We start from the raw sequence: 21,987 nt of genomic DNA on the forward strand, positions 1-21,987 counted from the left end.
AAGACACACTAGGACTGCATTTGCCTTTTTCACAAATTAATTACAAGGGTGTATAACTATCCTGTGATCTTCCCATACCCTGTCCTTTTCCATTCTATCACTCCAGGTTGAACTGTTCTTGGTTAACAGCATCATTATTCCCTTTGAATTTTTTACTGTTGGTTTTCTGACGGTTCCTGTAGCTTTTTTTCATTATCACCTGTAATTTCCTCCATGATATTTGGAGTATCTCCTATATTTACAGTTCATTGCTCTTTGGTGCTATCATTAAATTTCATTAACATACGTCCCTCTTTTCTATGACAACCATTACTGCAAACATGAAACAGAATCTGTTCCCACACTGGTCCTTCAAGGAGCTCAACTCCTAGGGAGTCTCCAGCCCAGCATTTCTGTTTTCTGCATAACACAATGATGTCTATCTCCATCAGTCCCATTCCTATTTGTACTTTTCTCCTCAGCTGAACTAATGATTTCTCATGTAGCACCACTCTCAAATACCTTAATCAGAAGCACCTAGTCTTTTCTAATTCCTTTGTCAAACAAATCAATTCTGCCAGGATATTTGATGGCTTGATCTGACATAAGAGTTCTGTACAAAATCAATGCAGCTTTTAATCCCATTTCTTATTTTTTTTTCTGGTTTTTTGTACTTTTATGCATTTATACAAGTTTCTGGTTTCAGTTGGGATAGAGTTAATTTTCTTTCTAGTGCCTGCTATGTTTCAGAATTGGTATGAGAGGAATGTCAATAATGCATATTGTTTTAGTTGTTGCTAGGTGATGTTTATAGTATTCAAGGACTTTTTTCAGCTTCCCATAGAAGCTGAGAAGGGGCATAGACAGAACAATGGAATGGCCGATGGGATATTCCATACCATAGATGTCATGCTCAGTATATAAATGGGGGCTGGTCAGGGGGTGGGAATCTGCAATCACTGCTCGAGTTGGGCTGGGAAACCAATTCACCAGGCAGTGAGAGTGACTTGTGTCTTATATATTCTTTTAGCGTTGTTATTATTATTATTTCTTTTCCATTATTGTTCTATTAAACTGTTTTAATCTCAACCCATGAGGGGGTTTTTCCCCTTTTCACTCCTTTTCTCCCTCTTCTTCCTACCCTTCTTGGGGGGAAAGGGGGAGTGAGTGAGCATCTGTATGGTCCTAGTTGCTGGTTGGGGTTAAACCATGACAATGAGTCTAGTCCATGTTTCATCCTTTTTCTCAAATTTTTAGTGATACCATCTTTACTTTCCTTGTTATATTTGTATACAGTTGAAAATCCTTCCGCAATCTTCTTAACTTCCATTGCAATACTAGCTAAACTTCACTTTTGTCAATTCTATTTGCTCCTACATTCCCCAGCCTTTAAGAAGCCCCTTTTTCTTGCTGAGTAATGGGGTTTTTTTTTTCTAATTCTAGTAGTTCTTGTTAGTTTATTCTTAATTCTCCCTTGTAATGTCTTCTGAGGAACAGGTTTTCATCCAAGGTCTGGAGACTTTTCTTATCAGGTTCTTTTTTCTCCACTTGGGAAACAGGGTCCAAATAGTTTCCTCAGTATTGACAGTAATAAATTTGAGTTTCTGCTTAAGGCCATCTCCAGCTTCTCTCTTCTTTCCTACTATGGTTATAAAGACACACGCTGTCCCATGGAAAACAGATCTTTACTCTCTAATTGGCATTACAGAAGGCAAAGGCAGTTTTCTGCAAATGTATACACACATCCTTGTTCATGTGGTTTTCCACATGCAGTTTGGAAAAACTTATTTAAAGAAAACTGAACATCCCACACCTTTTCTTTCTTTCAGTCCATGATATACTGAGAGTTTTTCTATTTCTTCTGCCTATAGTAGAAAACTGCCAGATTCTTATGCTACAGATAGTAGTAGCTGCCATAATAAAAGTTATTTACAATGAAGTAAAAGAAAATTGTCTGCAATTTTATTAATCTAGGATCCACAAGCATAAATTATTTTATATTTTTGCTTTCTCAGTAATTGCCTCAATATACAACTATACTAAAGCAAGAAATTTATTGTGGTAAATATTTCAGTTCTTATCTGCCTTATATCACATTCAGTCCTTTGTACTTTTACAAAGGAAGTTTAACTGGAATTGTCCAAAAACTAACAGTTGTCCACTCACTTTTGTAACCAATGAATTACTATAGTAGCTTCAAGGCTATAGAGAGTCAAACACAGAGTATCATTTTAGGCCCACACCAAAAAAATCCCAACAGTATGAGTCAATACACTATTTTTATTTAAAAAAAGAAAAGGTAAAAATCATTCTGTTTAAAACCAAGTAACAACTCAGCCCTAGAAGACCAGGTGTGGACGAAGAGAAACAGCATCAAGCTATTTCTTGAACCTTTTCTGACAAAGACAAGAGATTGTGGGAAATCTTTGGCTACAGTACCAATAAATCTTGCATCAAAGCATAAGCTTTCTGGACTTAATTTTCATTTAACAGGGACATCTCCTTTCCATGAGAGAGCATTAATGTGTATATAAGTCTTACACTCTCTTAAATATCTCTTTGAAATTAGTGGCATTGAAAGGTCTTCATAAACCCAAGAATTTTGCCTTTGACATTTCTCTCCACCCCAAAATGTAGAAATACCAAAAGTTTCATGACTCTCTATTAGACTGTATAAAGAAGTTTTCATTTTAATTTATAAGACGTCCTGCTTTGTCTTAGTGCCTCAGACAGCCCTGGTTTTAATTTGGCAGCGCTCAGTGGTCTCTGCAATATGATTCAGCTGTTCACTGTAACAGCCACCTTCCCATATGAAAACATTTCCAAAGACAAAGTCTTGGATGTCATTTCTTAAAGAAAAACATTGAAAAATCCATAAATCAAGAACAAAAAAGTAAAAATACAGTTACTGTCACAGAATACGCCCCCTTTTTCTCTCCCTTATCTAGGTCTAAGAAGGAAAATACAGGTAACTCACTGCAATAACTGATCACATTGAAGTAAAATCTGTTAAAAAGGAAAGTACTCATTTTTCTGTCTTCCAAAGGCTATCACCTTGTAAGGGAGGATGGATCAATAGCTATCAATGTTCAGGTGAAACTTTAACTTCTCCAAAGAAAGATCATTGAATATCCAAAGATGTTATAGTACAAGTAGATCTTACACATTTCCTGCAGAAGCATATTCTGGTTGTAGGAAAATCTCCACAATAAAATTGATAATTTGTTTGATAATATAAGAAAATGACCCACTGAAGGGGGTAAGGGGAACCCCCTTCTGCCAATGTTTTTTGTTCTCCGGGCTACCATTTGTTAAAAGCTGTCTGGTGCTCTAGGCTCCAAAACTTTAGGACATGAATGATGGAGAGAAGATTGAATTATTCTTGTTCAGAAAAAGGCAAAAAGCACATGGGATGGATATGCCTCTCTGTTAATCCAAGCCTGTCTGTCTCTCTCTTCTGCTGTCTTTGCCTTCCTTCTTGTATTGATAGTAGCAGCTAAATGTGAATGATTAGCATTCTAATCTCTGAAGCACCTGCATACAGCTCAACATTTTCTAGCCTACCTACAGGATTAACAGGCCTAGTGCTGAAGTTAATGGAATTGGGTATTAAAATCACAGAGGAGTTTTGAAAATCACAAGAAGGGTGATCAGCACCCACCCAAGGCTGCTTTTAGCTTAGGGAAAAAAGTTCCTTAGAGTGCAGTCAGCAAGCAAGTCCTGAAAATCCTGCAGCCCAGTCATATGCTGGATGTCACTTAGTAGTGGCCTACTTGGGACGTTTTATTTATAATTCTTATTACAAATTTCACTAATACATTTTAATTTCCAAACTTTAGTACATTATTCTGAAGGGAAAAAACAGAGCATACTTTCTTTTATACACAGCAAGAATTACAGATTTGAGTTGTCTAATTACACTGATAATTTTTAGTAAACATATAGGCAGTGGTGGATAAGAATGAAATATGAAAAGCTTGGGTGTTTTGGTTCAAACTTGTAGGTAGTGAAGAGAAAAAGGTAAGTTTGGAACATAATTCTGCTATAGAGCAATGCAATTCCACTGAGATTTTTAATGACTGCAAAGCTGAGAGAAATCTAATTGGTGACCTGGAATAGAAGGTCAGATGAGGCCAAATCAGTAGGAATTCCTCAGTGCACAGGCAGCCAGAGAAAATGTGATTCCTCTCTTTGCCATGCAATGTGAAGGAATTGAATGAAGAGTAATTTTGAACTCCCTGTATGGTATGTCATGGTGTGTTGTGTGCCTAGCAAGGCCAGTGCAGTAATATTCTGCATGATCCTTACACAAATGGGGAGTTGTGGAAGAAGGAAAACAATTTAATAGCACATAAATGCGAGAAGATATCCAATAGCCCTTCAAGGGAAATCACCATGACATGAACCCGAAATTTACTTGGAGATGCCGTAATAACTCTGCGGTATTCCATGAGAAAAAGACTAACTTTTTTTCACTTTGGAGGAAGCTTTGTAATATCAAAATTTTATATTCCTGTAATATTCGCCCATAAAATATAAATAGTTTATAAAAATACAGAAAGATAATACACACTTGGCACTCAGTATGTCTGTGCCAATCAGTTGGGATGCTCAGAACCTGCTCACAGATATTTTGCCTCTCCTGAAGTCTAAAATTTGAGGGCTTATATTTTAAACTATGAGTCCTCCAGAAATGCAGATCTAAAGCAGGACTGTTTCCAGCAAGCCTGGCGCCCTGCACTATTATTACTTAGTTAGCTCTTCCACTTCAAAATGAATGTCAACTTCACCACCCACTTTTGATCAAAGAACTTTAGCATCCTCACTGGTTGGTAAATGAGGGGACCAACAAAAGTAGTATGTCAATCAGGAATGTAGTTATTTATGGGGGGAGTTAGGGGAATGTTGCACAGAGGTTTCATATTAAGAATTAGGATATACTGCTCTGAGTCAGTGCTGAGGTTGAAGTACAAGAGATGGTCAGGTTCCCCCAAGACTCAGTCTATAACTAAATAGTCATTGATCAACCATGTGGCAAGAAGGAAGAGCAGTAGGTATTGCACACTTCAAACTCCTCCTGTAGGACTCAATAACTGAGTATCTCCTTTGGGAATACATTGGTAACAATAGTCTTATTGTATACGACCACACCTTATGTGAAAATATTGAATGCATTGCTGAAATCTTGCCTATGCAAATTATTTGAATCAGTTATGCTAGTAAAAACCTGTGGACTCCCTGCCCTTTCCCTCTCTTGCCAGTCTGATCTCAATGTAAGAAGTGGGCCAGGATTGTAAAAGATTATGTTTGTCATGGGAAAGCATATGAACTTACTAACTCCAGTGGCAACTGCAACAAATTATATGAACTTATTTATAGAAGCTGATTTATGTATATATGCATTTCTACATTTTAATTGTTTCACTTGTGCTTCTAAACATTCACCCTAAAAATCAGAAGTCTATTAATGAGAAAAAGATGCTGGGAATTGTGGTGGTTTCTGTCAGCCTTAGTATGTTAGAGATGTTGTATTGCAGAAAGCGTATAAAGGATTTTAACGAAAGAAGTGACAGAGTTTAATACTAAATAATTCATCTTCTTCCCTTACAATCACAGAGAACTGACACATTCATTGCAGACATTTTAATAAGAGCATTAGTGAAACTGAATTCTCATCAAATCAAATTGCTGTGATCTAACTATTCCCTTAAATATACTGTATTTCTCAGCTTTACCATTTCTATAGAGAAAAAGACCCTATTATATTATGACAGCAAATGTCTCTGAACGCTGTGGCTTTAGGAGCCAGAAGTAAACAAATACCAAGAATTTAACTGCCTACCTACCATCAGTGTTGCTTTGTGTCTGAGCAGTGGGTGTGTGGATCTCTGTTGTGTCATACTAATGATCGCAGAACCTCCTGTGAGCACCATTTTCATGTCTGGAGCCCCCAGCTTTATTACAGTCCTCACCTCGCAACCCACCAGACATTTAACACATACCAGCCTGTTACTCTACAGGGAGAGAAACCTACAAGAATCCTAATGAACATTTTAAGACAAGTGTGAAGCAGGATTGTGTCCCAGATTCATGGCCCAAAGGGCACTGGCCATGGGCTTGGAGGGTCCATGTCCATGGTGCTCAGGAGACTGCTAGCCATTCGAGCAAAAAGTATTGTGGCAATAGTCACAGCAAAGGAATAAGAGGATGGAGAGCATATTTCAGTGTAATTATAATAAATTATAACTTGAGGTTGTTCTCCTGTTAAAATCTCAAAAGCAGAATATTTTTACTTTCTTATAAATTATTCACAGCCGTTTGCTTTGCTTCATGACAAGTAACTTTGCTTTTCTTCAGACAGGATTTTCAACCTGAAAGAATGAAAGTGTTGACCCAGTTATGCCTAACAAACAAAATGTTAAAAGAACTAAAATTAGAAATTGATAAAAAAATCTTAATGTGAGAAAGAAATAATGGGGTTTTTTTCCCTTCCTGAATTTAAAATTGGTAAAGGTATTTCTCTTAATAAAAAAGAAGAAAATAAATTTTGAAATTAAACTGCTCAGAGAAGGATGAGGTGACATATATGGAACATGCCGTATATTTTCTTTACCAAAAGAAAATGGTTTCAAAAATGCCCTAAAACAGAACTTAATCCCTAACCAGTTCTGCAAAATGTTCGTGATACCTTGCCAAACTCTCCTGCCCCACATGGATTTTTGACAGAGTATTGAGGGCAGTCTATGAGAATGTGTATACCATGTGATATTTTATGGAGTCAAAATGCCTGAGTGGCATCATTTTCCAGCCTCTAGAGTACTAGATATAGAACTGGATCTACTCTCTCCCAGTTTAAGAAAAATGATTAAAAGGAAACCTTTTAACCTTGTGGTATATTCAGTGCTAACGCATGGGACATTACTCATGTATTGATTGCATATCCCATTGAAAGAGTCTGAAATGGTTAATGTAGGTCAAAAAATGACTTACCTTCTAAGACATAGAGATCAAGACATTAAAAATTATGAGACTTTCTTAAAATCCCTAAAGCCATAGTTAAAGCATTAATGGGAAACGTTATTTTTAAAAAATCTTGCACTTGAAATTCCCAATAGGATCAAGGATTTAGGTTTTATTATCTGAAGTACTTCAGAAACTGGTAGTAAGTAGCACTTCATTAAATAGATTAAATACGAAAATGTTTGTTTACATTAATCTTAAAGAAAAGAATACCACAATTTTTGTAATGTGAACACTGTTTGCTCTTCTAAGGAGTTAACAGAAACAGAGTGCCAAGCAGTTTCTTGTCTACTTATTGGAGAAAGTCATGATCATATTCAGGATAAGAGAGAGGGGTTGTACATATATATAAATGTTTTGCAGTCCTAGTTTGTACATTTTAAATTGGCCAGATGCATCTACTTTTCATTTTACTGCTACCACTTTTCACAGTATTTGAAATCTGTGTTAGTTCATAACTCGGCTCCCAACATGCTCAAACTGCTATGTAAAGAAAACAAAAGATTGGAGTTTTATTTTCCTCTTTGTTAGTTTTGTTCCATTGTTATATTTCCTTGTGCACCTACATTTCCTTTTTGGCTAAATATTTTGCTGAATTTGCCCTATTTATAGTAATTTTCAGTGGTTTGGTAATGTCCAGTTAAAATATCCAGGCAAATCTCTTCTGATTTGGGAGCTCTGGATTATTAGATCTTCCTGCTTGGAATTTAAAATAATACATTGGAAAAACTATTAAATGATCACTGCTTTGTGTGTTCCCTATTTACTTTGGAGATCAAACCTAAACTTGGCTGTATATATGGCTACTTTCTTAGGTGTTTAGAAAAGTAGTTGTTGGACAGCAGGGAACCATTTCACTTGCAGCTGTTTATTTAGTATTTATCATTTTAACAGTTCAGGAAAAAGAACATTTTCCAACCTCATTTTTCACAAGAATTTCCATTCAGTACAAGCTATCAACACCTTTACCAAGTCAGAAATATAAATCTGGCCTCATTTTCCTTACCTTATAATTTATAATGATGTTTTGGTAACTGGTAATCTCAGCATGTGCAATGAAGTCAGTCAAGAGAATCATGTACACAATTAGTAATGTACATAGTGGCTCTGAAAATGATTATAACATTGGGATTCTCAACTGTATTTTGAAAACATAATTACTCCGTAAAGAACCTGAAACTTTCAAAGAAAGAAAGCAAGCCAGCTGCATGGCAGGCAGTGATAAGCAAAACTGAAAATCAGGCTGTGCTAATATAGAATTGTAAGCCTTTTAGCTGCATTTTAAACCTTAGGAAATTACCTCCAAAAGAGGAAGGCATAAATATCTTCTTAATTTAAATGACTGTTACTTGATATTCCGATGGAGAAGAAATTAAAAGGTTTTGAGTTGGGTTTTTGTTTAGCTTTGGGTTTTGCTTTCTTTTGTTTCTTCCACTTCTTGACTGCTGTGTTCACACTCTGGCTCAGATGTTGTGCTTCCCCTGTGAGAAACCTGTGCAGGTTTCCTGAATGTAGGAGATTACTGCTTAGGGAACAACATCACAGATGCAGTGAAGATAAGTGGATTTGTAACTTAATGATCCCCTTTCTTCCACAGTCTTCTCCTTTCAGTAAATGAAAAAGAAGCTCATCTGGATAAAATTAAAGTGGAAGGAGGAAGAGTTGAAATTATATTCAAAAATCTGATCTGAGCTAGGTAAAAGCCTCCCATTGATGTCACAAAATAACATGTAAATTCCCTGAATTATTACATCTTTGCCAAAAGAACATAATTTTTTCACCTGAAAATGCCTTTCTTCAGTTGCTTTGGTTAGGTGTGTAATGCCCTGTTGACCAGGGCAATGGTTGCCATTGACTGCAGTCATAGGAGATTAGAACTTTTGATCCCTTTTAAAGGAAAACTAATCATTGCTGTGTACTAATGCAGTGCCTGAGACGATCAGATGGGTAAAAAGGGTACTTTCCATGATAGGCAGGAGCCAGTCAGAGATGAACGTCGGGGAGTCTGAATCTGGTCAGTAGAGTAGCCACCAAAGCCTTGATATTTCAGGACTACTTTATATTTGGTAGACTCCTGCATTTACTGCTATATTTGCAATATGTGATTTTTGACCACAATTGCCCTTTCAGGGGTCTGTGACTCCAGCATATTGAAAGACATAGGACTGTTTGCAAGCTTAACATTAGGCAAGCACTTAAACAACTTACTGATTGAAGCTTATGATCAAAGTTTTATTCCTGAGAAAAAATACTGCTTTCTTCTGTAATGTAGTCAGAGCTGCATTTAATCTTGCATTGACTGATGTGTGTTATCCCTAACGTGTAAAGGAAATGCTTACATACTCATAACTACCTTTATTTTAGAGATGTGACTGTTGCGCTTGCTGCACTAATTCCCCAGGATATTTATTTATAAAAAATTACTTCCAGAGCCTTTTAGTGCGTTGACCTTGTTTCAGGGTTTAGCTGGGAGGAGGGAAGGCTGGGTTTTTTCTTAAGCACTGCAGGGGATTTCTGTCAGGTTGCTTTAACACTTCCCTTCAGATTCCTGCCAGGCTTTCGGGCTAAAGAATTTTCAGATGTAGCTAGCCATCATCACATAGGTCTTTGCATAGTCTCTGATATTCTATAAATCTAAACTTGAATTGGTTTTCAAGAAAAGAGAAAACAAGAAGACATAAATATAAAGCTACCAAATCAGAATCATAAATGCATGGAAAACAATAATTTCTAATGTATCAAATAAGTGTGATACAGTGACCACTGCATGGATTGGCTTCACACTTTACGTCAATTCTCTGTGCAAAGATTTGGAAGGTGAGACGCTACACTGTTGAATTTTCCTTTCAAAAACAAGAGGTTTCTTAGTAATAGAGCACCAATTTTAGAAATCACTAAGCTACTCATGCTCTAGAACTATGAAAGTCTTAGTCATCTTTACCCCACTCAATCATGACCCTAGTTGGTTAGCACTGCAAGTGTTACTAGCAACACCTTTTGCCCCCTCTTCCTGACTGCTTTCCCATACATACTGATACATGCATGGAAAGTGCATGCAGATAATTCCTGAACCTCATTTTCTGACTAAAGTATCTACCATACAGTAGCATAAGGTGCAAAGGGTGGGGTTTTTTTAGTGTAGATTACCAAATTTGAGTCTCTTTCCTTCCCCCAAAATAACTGGTTACATCCAGACCATGAGAAGGTCCCTCACATATTCCAGGATAACCATGCTAAAGCAGTGGTTCTGGACTAATGTTAAAGAAACCTTACTGAAATTACAACATCGTACCTCTTCTTATAGTGTAACAGCTATAATTGTAGTTCTCTCTTGTTACTGGCTGATCTTTGAACTCCATCCCTCACCCCTCTGTCATCGCTCCTCAGTTTCACACAGGGGTGCCACATATGGCAAGTGGATATACAGCCCTGTTCACAGATGGGGCTTAGACAAAGTTCTCAGGTTCATGGCATTTCTGTGCTAATCTCTGAAGGCCTTTGGATACACCCCTTGCAGCAATGCACTTGCATATACCAGTACTGCTAGAAACCCTGGTTGGCCAGACAGAAGCGTGGCTTCCCTGGGGTTAAATCCCAAGAAGATTTCCGTGGTAGTTAAGCTGGGTGTAGGCAGGTGAAAATGTACAGCACTGCAAAATATAACTGCACTGCCTCTTGATTTCATTAATGCCTCAAAAAAGGGCTGGGTTATTCTAACTGCAGTGTGGGGTCTAAATAGAAAAGACATTTGGAAAACTCATTCATTTATTATATTTTTCAGAAAAAAGCAATCAAATCTTTCTTAGCAGAGAATGGAAAGAAAGCAGTAAATATCACAGCTGTTTAGTGGTAACTAGAAAAAACAGTCAGATTCAAAGCTTGCTACTTCTATTCACAGTGAATGACTTAGTAGGGAAAAAATTATCAGGATCCTCCTGGGTGTGCAGTCTGAAGACGATATTGCTGGTAAAGTTCTATGGTTGTCTCTTAAAATGGGCAATCGCTACCCATGTCAACTGGACTCAAGTTTATCACACCATTTGTGTATATGCAATTTCAGTCACTCTTTTCATGTTTAAGTGGACTTTATCTGAGTTGCTGTTGTACCCCAAACTGTCTGCACTTTCGTTAGAAGAATGAATGTCCCTGTCATCGGCTTGGTAAGAAAAGAACAGGAAATAAGCTACCTTTAAATGAAAAGATGTATGTCATTGTTCACGAAGCTGGGGAAATGTTAGTCAAACATATAACTCGGCTGGCAGATAGGCTGCTTGGAAATGGGAGTTAGTGCCCTTGCTGAAGTAAAGGTCTAACAAACTGCCTGCCATTTCTGACCATGCACTGGCACCCTGTTTGCTGTAAGATCTTATGAAGGTCATTCAGCTTCTCTGTACCTCAGTTTCTTCGTCAGTAAAGTTGTGATAATTGTTTTGTACTGAAGTTTCCAAGTGATAGGCTTAATTGTCATGCACTGCAAAACACTTAGAGATCTCAAATTGAAACATACTACGGAAGTGCAAAGTATTATTACTATTAGAAGTCCATTGCAGCTCTGTTTTTTTTTTTTTGTTCAAACTGGTCCTTTGGTACGTGCAGCCAGACAGCTCCTAATGTTATCTTGATGCACAAAGCACTTTTTGTGTGAGGTTTGACTCACAGTAAAATGCCAGTTAGAATTTTTTCCTCAGGAACTCACTGGAGCTTGGCTTACAAAATCTGAAAATTAAATCAACCAAAATAGGTCAAACACAAAACTATATGTCCTTATGTGTCCTCTTGTCCTCTTTTAGCAGTACAGCAAATAGTTGTTGTTTTCTTTTCCATAAAGTTTAGGCCTGTTTTGTTTCTCAGTTGGCTTTGGTAACTGTATCATAGTTACATTTTGAATACCTGCTCGTGCAAGTTTTCATTCCTATTAAATATAGTTTAGAATGATATGCTCATCTGTTAGTCGTCCAGAAATAACGTGCTGGATACACAAGCAGCTGATGCTACTGAACACAACAGAAGAGTGTATCATTGTGTTACAGCTTGTTGGTAGCCATCATTACAGAGATATTTTTGAACTTTAAAAAAAGGAACGAAGCATCTGAAATGTAATCAAATGTTAATATAAGCTGCAGTTTTGCATTTAATTTTCCCCTGTAGCTAATTCTTTAGGAATTTATTCCTATTCACATTATCCTTTAAGTTGATATGTTTCTTCTGTACCTAGTTTATAATTTCTATTCTTTCCCGTGTCAAGTAGGTGAAGGTGCTGCTTAAATTAGTACTTACTTCAGCATTACACATTTTTTAATTGGTTGTTCATTGCAGTCATAATGCAGTGAATAAATTTGTTAATATTTGAGATGGGAAGGGAAGTAAAAAGAGAAAACATCTATACCAGTCACAGCCCAGCTTTCTGGCTATAACATATTATAATTTATTTAAACTCAATCAATACTTAATCTGGAGTTTAAATTCTGCTAAAGATCTGTGGCATGGCTAAAAGCAGCTGATGCCAGGGAATAAAATTTTCTTCAGGCTGTGATTCTGATGAATTTATAATGCGCTCTAAGGGTGATGTATTGACCTAAATTCACAAAAGCACTGCTATTCCTATTTATTATTATGAAAGGTATCCTACCCACAATTGCATTCTTTAAAATGTTGTGAGGCAATATGGAAAAAGATGACAGGTTGCAATGAGGATGACTGGAGAGGAAAGAGCTGCATGCACATCCCCAGCACATACTGGCTGCCCAGGCTGTCAGCCCCAGGGTTTGGAGGGGTTTGCCACACTCCCTGACAGGCGGGCAAATCCATGGCAAGGGGTGGGGAAGCAGAGGACAGCCTGAGCCCCCTTCCACCCTTGCTCCACCATGGGAAGCACCCAGCAAGCTCTCCAAGGCTTTGTCTGTGCCGTCCATAACCACAGACAGGGTGGTGTCTCACTGTAATTCCGGGATTCAGTGCAGGAATAATTTCAGCACTGTAAAAACTCAGCAAATGTTTGAAGCCAGCAGTGAGGGAAGACTTCCTGAGAGGTGTGTGTTTGTGGTGATCATTTGGATTTGTTTTGTTGGACACAAGAAAGATGTTGTTACGGCAGGAAGAAGACAGTTGTGTTAAAAACTGTTTTGGGTTTTTTTGTTTGTTTTTTTTTTTTTTTTTCCTCCTTGTAACCTTACAGGGGAAATGGAGTTAGTGCAAGGTTTGGTTTTCTGCATACAGTTCTTTAAAATCCCTCAAATTCAGCCATCACAGGACAGTACCCATGAGTAACTCATACTGAAGTGACTGGGAACTGCACGCACTAATCTCTTGATCAGGCCACTTAATTTTTTCCAGTGCATTTTGGCAAGCTTTTCCTCAGCATCATCCAAGGGCTTTTCATAGTAAGTCGTGCCTTGCCAGTGACTTGAGTCCTTATCCAAACCTTCTTTGCTACCTGGAGAGTTTACAGTCATATTTGTCTATTTTTGTGAAAAGCTATGTGTTTTAGTAGATTCATAAATGTGGGACAGTTGTGGTTTTTTTTTTTTTTAAAAAAAGAGGAGTTAATAAGGGAAATGTATAGTGAATAAGGGAAATATACAGTGAATAAAGGCTGACGATCCTCCCCACTTCTTTCATGATGTGATACAAAGCCTCTCATGTGAAAACCAGAGAGCTCAATTCTTCTTCTGTATTGGTACTTGAACACTCCTTGATTGTTGCTTTTTCAGACAGAATCTGTAGGGCAGAATTCCTGCCTCTGCATTGTTCATCCCCTGCTCTCTCTCCTGCCTGCTTTTGGGGTGTAATATCAGACACTGTCTTCCAGAATGTCTATTCTCCTTGAATTTTGTGCCCTCCTCTGCCCATATTGATACTGTAGTCCAATTCCTGTTGTGATTTGTGCCAGAATAACTGTGGGGTAGAATAAATCCACAGACTTTAAAGGCATAGCACAATCAACAGCTCTACCTAGCACCATGACCTTATTCCACCCCAATGAGGTGGCATCCAAAGCCATACTGCTTTGGAAGAGCACCGCTGTGTGCTTGCTGAGGTTTGCTCCTCAGGGCCAGCCCAGAGGATGAGAACAGCATGCAAACACAGCTTCTCAGCAGGAGCAACTGTTTGTTTCAGCTCTAGCCTTTACTTAAAAATATGAAGCTATTGAACAAAAATACAAAGACTTGGAGTTCAAACTCGTACCCAACTAACTCGGAGAACTGCGTTCCTAGATCCAACTGCGCATTTCAGCCTAGCAGCAAGAAAGTCTGGGTTCCAATTCAGATTGTTTTCTTCTAGTGATAATGCTCAAAGTGAGTACTTCAAGATTCAAATACAAAGGTGCAGGTATATTTACCAGCTGTAAAGTGGACTGTCTATTTATAGAGGCCTTGGACCTTTACCTCTCCCCAACATGCCAGCCTGATCCGCTCCGCAACTTTGAACTGTATCAAGCACAGCCATGGATCATGAATGATCATCGGCAAAGTGATACCAAAAGCTATGTTCTGCCTGTTAGGGTAATAGATTAGGAGCATCTGTAATTAAATATCTGGAAAAATAATTTAAATAGAGAAAGATAACTGGAAGTTCCAGCAAAGGATTAAATTTGTATCTTATTCCTTATCATAATGGTCTGACCAATTGAATCTTCCTAATCTGTCTTTAATGATTATTTTTATGTAAGATTTGCATTTTTCTATCATTTTATTTAAATTTATGATCTATCTTGCTTTCTAACAGAAAAAAAAAAACCAACTTACGTTTATTATAAGTCCTCGGGATTTCTGTTGCATCTAGTGGAAAAGTGGGCTGAAGCTAGTCTGTGTACAAGTCTAGAGAAAATCATATTCCTTGCCCCATAGGAAGCCAGCTGATAAATTGTAACAGATGGTTAAGATAAAAACGCAGTACAGGTTGGGAAAGGCAGGCTGGCCAAAAATGATAGTGTGTGCATAGTTTTTAGCCAATCAAGGGTAGTAATTGTACTTTACTTACTTGCCTAATCATGATTAGGTGCCAGTTTTCTCTCCTTATAACAAAAGAGGTGAATTTCAAGACTTTGGTTTGAAGGGGGGGGGGGGGGGGGGAGTGTCAGTGTTTTCTTAAATTCAGAAAGTTTTTACCATGCAGGTCCACAGACTGATTTCTGTCTGTAGTTCACAAAACTGTCCAATAATGTTTTTTCTTCCCACAGTGCCATGAAAAAAACTTCTGGCTTCAGTTCATGTGTGAAATCTTTTGCACAACAAAAGTGGTTTGTTGTGGCTAGTAAGACTAAATGTTCTGAGCGTTCCAGGAAGTATATAAATAGATTGGTACCCTTCCTAAGGTTATGGAACCTTACTTCTCTCTTTTTTCTTTCAGTTTGGGGTTGGTTTTTTTTTCCCCATTTATGCTCTCTTCATCTAGGCAAAGACCAAACAGAGTACAGTGTTTGAAAATCCTGACTATCATTTTCCATTTTACTTGGGTTTTCCTTAGTTACATTTTCTGAAAAGAAGTTGTTTCAGTAAATGCAATATAGTAAATTATCTTAAATTACTTCTTACAGTCCAGGCTAGTATTATAACATGAAAATTGTTACTTGGAGTCTCCCACGCCTCCCCTATGTCTCCAGGCTGGGGAGAAACCGATCACAGTGCTTATCCAGCAGAGTCTGCAGGCCAGTCCACAATGTGGAAAGCAGAGTTTACATAAAGGAGATTTCTTATCCTTCCCTCACGATCTTCTTGGATTCCATAAAGTTGTAGTGATGGTCCAAAACAACTAAAATGGTGATTCTATACTGACGGGTAGGCAAATGTCTATGCAGAAACCAGATGAGAAATTTTTCAAGCCAAAAACATTAAATCTCAGCTCGTCTAAGGATACTATAAAACAACCATCCCGTTTATTTGATCTATGATATTTGAATCTGAACGTGTGTTAATAAGACATATATGTTGGGCATTGACATTGTCTTCTGTTGAGCAAGGGTAAACATTGCATTTGTCTCTGTAAAAATAGACTTCAATAGCTGGGAAGAAAGTGGAGATTCATTATTTTTGCAGTTGTAGAAGACATTTAGCAGCTGTGTTTATACTGGCAGACAATTTGGATATTAGGTGGCAGGACAGAGAACTGCAGATGCACAATATTGTGCAGACATTGTGCACTTACAGCCCATTTCCAGGGAAACATGTTATTTTATATTTCCCTTGGTGTCATTAATCACATTTCATGATGTATCTCACTATTTCAACTCATTCCCCTAGATTCATTCATTTTTTGGCCTGTTTGTTTAGCAGTTATTGAGCTCCATTTCAACAAATTCCGTCTCAACTACAAATAATAAAGTTCTCTTTGCTTCAGGGGAGAAAATTAAGATGGGCCTATACTGATTACTGAGACTACCTGTAATAACCAGCATGTCTACCACATCAGAAAGATATTTAGTTTGCCTTTGGTCAGAAAAATATTCATACTGTTCTTTGGTATTTAGAAATTAAACTCATTTCCTGAAAGTAAAAACATGATTCGTGTCTTGATCTACAAAGGAAAATAGCTGCTTTTTTTCTGTTCTTGAAGTTCTCTAATCTCTCAACAGGCTTTGTTTTGGTTTTACAGGTGAATCCCTTAAACTGTAGCAATGATAGCCCATCCCCTGGGAGAAATATGTTGATAGAAACAGTGAGGAATCCCCCTACTATGGAGTTGCAAACCTGAGGAACTTCAATGTATGGGACATAACCCCAGGTCTTTTTTTTGCATAGCTTCTAAATCTAAATAATGGCATTAAATGTTCATGAGTAAAATTGGCTTGTAACTGCTACTGTGGACGCCCTGTGAGCCACCTCACCCTGGAAGGATCACCTGTTGGCATTGTGCTTCTCCTGCAACTCCCCAAGTCCTGATGCATCACTGTTTCTGGGAGAGACGATATATCTGTTTCCTATATGGTTGACCAGTTGTGCTGGAGAGATACTAAAAAGGGACAAAGCTTGTGCCAAAACTTTGATCTTTGACCAAAGAGCTAGCTGTGCCTGGGAGGTGGGCAGCTCCCTGGAGGATTTGAGATGGGAACAAAAGACATGCCAGGCATGCTCTGTCTTGTCTGAGCCTGGGTGTCTTGCTAGGTAAGGTTTTTCTGTTGGTGAACAAAGAAAAGAAGTTTTTCTGACCTCTAAAAAAGAGGCAAACCCAAAGAATTTGCTACACAGTGAATTAATGGCTGTGTGTAGGGAATGACTTACCCAAGATGGTGTGATCAGCAGATTGCTTGAAGAAACCACGAACCCTGCCCGGTGCCCCTTCTTGTGACTTGGTTCAGAATGCTAAATATAACCAGGCAGTATTTTTCTTAGGGATAAATGAAAAGCAGAGAAAAAAAAGGAGCTCTGTTTATGTTACATGGCTTAGCTACACCTAAGGAAATGCATCTTGCTTCCACCTTTTTTGTTTTAGAGGATGGCTGTGAGGAAGCTCTAGCCACTACAGCGAAAGTAGCAAACCAGTGTGTTATAAGCACTGTTCTTGCGTTGCCACGAGTTTTGTGGTAGAGATGGCCCCATCTGCAGGGGGGCTGGGCTGGATTTTAGGTTGTGCTCAGTGCTATTCAAAACACAAAATCTCAAAAAGAGATTTACTTTCAGGAATGTCATGGGGTTTGGATTTGGGAGGAGAGGACTCTGGTGATCATATTTTTATTTCTAGAAAATAATAACACATTTTATATATTCTCAAAAATTAAGTGGCTTGCAAAAGTACATTGGAAGCTGGTGGCAGAACTGGAAAATTAATACAGCTCGAGGGAACTTGATAGAAGTGCCTTAGTCTAAAAGTCATTTATACAAAGAAAATAAAATGTCACTATTATTCATGCTTTTGCGGACCCCATAATTTTGCCTTGTCTAAAATGTTTGCTCTTTCCTGTGATATTTTCCATGTTCTACTCTCTTTCTTTCTCCGACAGTCAGGTACAGCTTTCTTACGTGATGGTGGTTATACAATTGATGCTTAACGCAAGCAAGCGGAAGCTGTCTCCAAGCAAATAACACTGACAGCAAGGCTGGAAGTACGATCATCTGCCAGCATACTCCCCACATAGATGGTATGACGGCTTTTATAACTCAAGCGCCCAAATGAAGACCAGGTTTCTACTGCCTTCACTCTCCTAGTAAAGGCAGGCTCCTCCAGTTTCTTGCTATATAGTCCATCTCTTGCCCCCCAGTCCTCTAACACTTAGTTACTGCTGAGGCATCAGTGTTACACAGCTGAGCAATTTACTGAGGAGGTTCAGGGGAGAGAGGTCTATCTTGCACTGCTTTGCCTGATGTTCCTTTTAGTCTTTCCTAACCCATCCTTTTCCGTCTCTTCAACACACTCATATCCATGTCCCTGTCCTCCTAGGCATTGCAATGCCCTCCCTCAACATGACGTGGGCCCATCCCCCTTGCTGTCGCCTTTGTTGACTCTGGTCCCCTCTCCAGTCAGAGGACTCATCTTCCCTTGCAGAGCCAGAGCCACTCCTGACAAAAGAGATGTAGCAGGTTCAACACATATTGTACTAGTGCCCCGTGAGGCATCTACTCAGCTGCCAGTTGTGCGGGTCTCACCCATTTCAGAGGGCGTTGGGGATGGCGCCCTCAGAGCTGCACTCCTCAGGCAGACAGCTCAGGCAAGTCATCAATGCCTCACAGAAACAGAGTAAATTAAATCTCTTACAAAAGCCTTAATAAGAGCCTAACTGAATGATCACTGAACACCACAGCTGGGATCATTTAAATTTTAGCATTACTAGGTGTGTGTTTTATTTTTCCTTTTAAAATAAACCAAGGAAGTGGCTAGGTTAATGCATAGGACATTAGCCTAAAGGATAAACAGCCAAGCCAATAAATATAATGTTCAGGCTCCTGCCTATTCCTGTCTATACAGGCAATCATCTATAGCACCTGTATCCTCTCTGGTAGATGTTTTATGACGAACACATTAAAGGGTAGAGAAAGAGAAATGCTGGTCAAGTACAATGTATTTAAGTGAATTTTCCCTCTAGGAACCAAGGGATTTAGTTGCTGGTTGTCAGTTCATGACAATCATATTTTTCTTTTTAATTGTGGAATTGAAATATTGCATTTGTCTAGTTGTTTGAAATTTAATTAACATAAAGCCAAGGCTTAATACAAGGGCCTTCTGAGCTCAGAGTACTTAGGGGAGGGAGGGAGGGTGCAAGGAGAACTGCTTCAGTATCTCTGGCCAGATCAGCTACTCTCACATGCTCTGGCTGCCAAAAGTCTCCAAGAGGATGCTGCTACAATGGTGCCCAAGCGGAGTTAAGGCGCAAGAAATAGGCTGGTACCCATTACATTGTAGTGACTATGGACTTAGCCAGCCTACAGGGATCTTATGAGCAAAGCAAAGAGTCAGAGAAAGTGTCTAGTCTGGCCCCACAGCTATTGATTTCCCTTTACTGTCATTTAGTCAGATAAAAAAGAACCTCAAATTCCAGCTGTCAGGAGCTTCATGGTCTATCTGAGCAGCAGAAAAATTAGAAGTCTTTGCATTTCTATCCCTGTTCCATGCAAATACAGACTATCAAGAGAGGGCAAGGTAGAGACAAGGATATAACTCTGGTCTATCTTACATGAAGTGATCAGACCTGGAATAATGAGGAGGAAATCCACCCCCCATTCCTGCGACCCCGCCCCCAAAGACACAAATGTTTTCTTTTTGCATGATTCTCTTAGAACAACATAGCTCCCAATGGACTCCATGCTATGGTTTGATATGTCTAAAAGACACAAAAAGAAAAATGTGGATTTTGCGCTTAACAAAAATCAAAGTGCATCTTCTGACTGGCACTATTCTAGCTGTGAGATCTGAAATGAATTGTAATGTTTTTTACTTCATAATAGAGTGCAAATATGCTTTTTGATATTTTTGATCCAGAGTTCAAAAAGTGACAGCAATGCTATATAGTTGAATTACAATTCTTATCACTCAGATCTGCAATTGTTACCTCCATGAGTAAGTCCTAGATGTATATAGACGTATATATAATCTCACTAAAGTGAGATGGAAGAACCAGTCCCTCTTTATATCAAAAGAAATTCCCAAGTGTGATATTTTTTAATTGGTTTCTGGGGTTGTTACCCAAATATCTGCAACTGCAGGTTACATATCTGTTCTATTTGAAACAGTTCAATATAAAGAAACTGGTAGGAATGTTGCTGGGTTTTATAGAGGATGATTGAAGTTGATAAATTGATAAATGCTGAATTTTGAGCACACTGCTCCAGTGACCCAAAAGTGAGGAAAACAGAAGGAATTGCACAGGATGGTCTTTTAATGATTTTCCCCTCACTCTAACGTGAATCACCTCCAACAGCACAGCCACGGAGGGAGAGAGGCAGCGGGAGGAGAGAGAATTGGGCAATGGAAAGGGAGCTGTGGTTAAGGCAGTGGCTTTGGAGACCATCTGACTGGATTCCTTTTCTTTCCCTGCCTAAGAAAGTCATTTAGGAGATGTACATGGCATAGTGCCATTCTGCGTTTAGTTTGGCTACTAAAAGCAGCTGCTTTCACTGCACTCACTGCGAGTAGAAGCGGACAGCTTCTCCCACAGGCTCTGTGGGAGGAGTAATACTTCTTTTCCCTCACTCTGCTCAGTGCACGCCATCTTCTGTCTTACTGCATTGGTACTAATAGGAGGCCAAGCTCACAGATCCCAGTCATCTTTGGCACCTCTCGGCAGCGCTTGGATTTGCTCCGGAACAACTGGTGTTGGAGTAATCCTGGTGTAGTTGCCAGAGGCAGTGTACTTTTGTTTTGCTGCTGGAGGCTGACTTCTGCTTGCCTATGAAGCCAGTGTGTAGTTGATATACTAATTAATCTCATGCCTGATTGCAGTGTTTGTTGTAACTTTTAGAATCCCTTTAATCACTGTGACCAGATCCTCATTTATGCTGTAAGCCTGTAAAGGGAAACAGCATCCAGCCACGGTTTTCTTGCTATCTAGTCATAAGGGATACAGACTTGAATAATATATAAAATCCAATTTAATATTAATTCTGTTGTAATATTTAATTCCAGAAGCATATATGGACACAAATATTAATGCATTAGATTCTTTGAAAAGATTTAAACTATTTTTATTAAACATATTAAAGCTATAAAGTATTAAGCTTTAAATTTACAACAGCTATTCTTAAAAATTAATTATTTATTACTGCTACTGGATTATTAAAGTTGCACTCATGTATTCAAAACTGAATCATCTTCAGCTACTGCCCCTAGAAATTTCTTTAGCAACACATGGGAAACTAGGTGGGAAAGAGTTAAATACTTTTGTTATCAATGAAATCAGCTATCCCAAATCGAGGTATCTAATGAAGTGATAAAAAGGCCTGTTCAGATTTCAGTTTGTTTTTTCACCTAGTGTTGAACTGATGCAACATCTGAATGTTGTTGCTCTAGATGAACTGGGGAAACATAAAAAAAAAAAAAAAAAAAAAAGACATGTCTAAACATGCCCAATGCAAATATTGTAAATGGAATGCAAATGCTAGTACAGAAAATAGTAGTTGGGCTTTTTTTCCTTGTCTTTCTGGTTTTGAACACCTAATGAGAGGAAAAAATTTCTTCATATGTAGGAAAATCTGAGCAAGGGAAAAAAAAAAAACATTTCCCCTTTAACTCTTTGGAAGACAAGTTTACAATTATGGCTTCAGTTAAAGCTGTAAGGAAGGACCTTCCTTCTTTTCAGACTATGAATTCCTGTCCTCAGTGTTGGTGCTTATGACTTTTTTATTTCTTTAAGTACTGATTGGGGCTTGCAGGAAGGAAACTAAGACAGATGGGAGCAAGCAAGAAGGAACATGACTCTAGGGTTTACCATTTAAGGCACTCACCTGCAGAGAGGAAAGGAAGGAGGAGAAAACTGTTATGTACTGGTCTCTCTTTCAGAGAATATTTTTGCCTTCCACCATAAATATAAGTAGATGAAAACCAGAAAAAATTTAATCTTAA

The sequence above is a fragment of the Numenius arquata genome, chromosome 8 (genome assembly GCF_964106895.1).
Source record: "Numenius arquata chromosome 8, bNumArq3.hap1.1, whole genome shotgun sequence".
Taxonomy (NCBI): domain Eukaryota; kingdom Metazoa; phylum Chordata; class Aves; order Charadriiformes; family Scolopacidae; genus Numenius; species Numenius arquata.